This window comes from Heteronotia binoei, chromosome 3, assembly GCF_032191835.1.
Source record: "Heteronotia binoei isolate CCM8104 ecotype False Entrance Well chromosome 3, APGP_CSIRO_Hbin_v1, whole genome shotgun sequence".
Classification (NCBI taxonomy): Eukaryota; Metazoa; Chordata; class Lepidosauria; order Squamata; family Gekkonidae; genus Heteronotia; species Heteronotia binoei.
This window is the reverse complement of record NC_083225.1, coordinates 186,209,567-186,210,645: the sequence shown is the minus strand read 5'-3', so window position 1 is coordinate 186,210,645 and position 1,079 is coordinate 186,209,567. Positions and strand designations below refer to the sequence as shown.

The 1,079-nt window shown below is 48.8% G+C and overlaps 1 non-coding gene across 1 annotated transcript; it reads right to left on the bottom strand.

Moving 5' to 3' along the window:
• Positions 1-684: 684 nt before the first annotated feature.
• Positions 685-751, bottom strand: TRNAS-GCU (transfer RNA serine (anticodon GCU)). The gene has a single exon. It is a non-coding gene; the product is annotated as a tRNA-Ser (tRNA).
• Between the last annotated feature and the right edge of the window lie 328 nt (positions 752-1,079).

Sequence of the window (1,079 nt, the reverse complement as noted above, 5' to 3'; positions counted from 1 at the left end):
GATGGTTGAGTTTTCATCTGCTAGCTAATTCTCTTTGCATCGATCTAGTTAAAAAGCTTCAAGTCACTAATGTACATGCTCTTAAACCAGTTTTGCTTAATTTGGTCATTTAGCAAGCGAGGCTAAACTGATTTCTCAAAGTGGTTTAAGTGCAGCGATGCCGTGCAGTCATTTATCCGGATGAGATTAGCACCTATTTTGTGAAATTAGTGCAAATTTCCATACCCAGGCAACACCTAACCATATTTATTATGAAAAACAATGAAGAAGAAGAAGATATTGGATTTATATTCCGCCCTCCACTCCGAAGAGTCTCAGACCGGCTCACAATCTCTTTTACCTTCCTCCCCCACAACAGACACCCTGTGAGGTGGGTGGGGCTGGAGAGGGCTCTCACAGCAGCTGCCCTTTCAAGGACAACCTCTGCCAGAGCTATGGCTGACCCAAGGCCATGCCAGCAGGTGCAAGTGGAGGAGTGGGGAATCAAACCTGGTTCTCCCAGATAAGAGTCCGCACACTTAACCACTACACCAAACTTGCTCTCCAGCAAGTCCTTCCTTCCTTCCTTCCTTCCTCCCTCCCTTCCTCCCTTCCTCCCTCAGTCTTGTCTACTCAGACTGGCAGCGGCTCTCCAGGGTCTCAAGCTGAGGTTTTTCACGCCTCTTTGCCTGAACCCTTTTCAGTTGCAGATGCCAGGGATTGAACCTGGGACCTTCTGCTTAGCAAGCAGATGCTCTACCATTGAGTCACCATCCCTCCCATCCCTTGGAAGTAGTTTGTAGTCACAATAAACATGCTTTATCCCTAATAAATAGCTTTAATCACTATGCAACAAGCCTCCTCATGCATCCAGGTCCGGTCCTGCCACTAGGCAAACTAGGCAACAGCCTAGGGCGCCAACCTTCTGGGGGCACCAATTTGGGCACTTCCCCATGTGACTTGGTGATGTTATCAGTGCAGGAGGAGTGCCAGCAATTGGCCATGCCTAGGGCGCCAGACAGTCTAGGGCTGGCCCTGCATGCATTGAACTGAGTATTTAACACGGTGGCTGCAGATCTCCTAGCATTGCAAATGAGGGA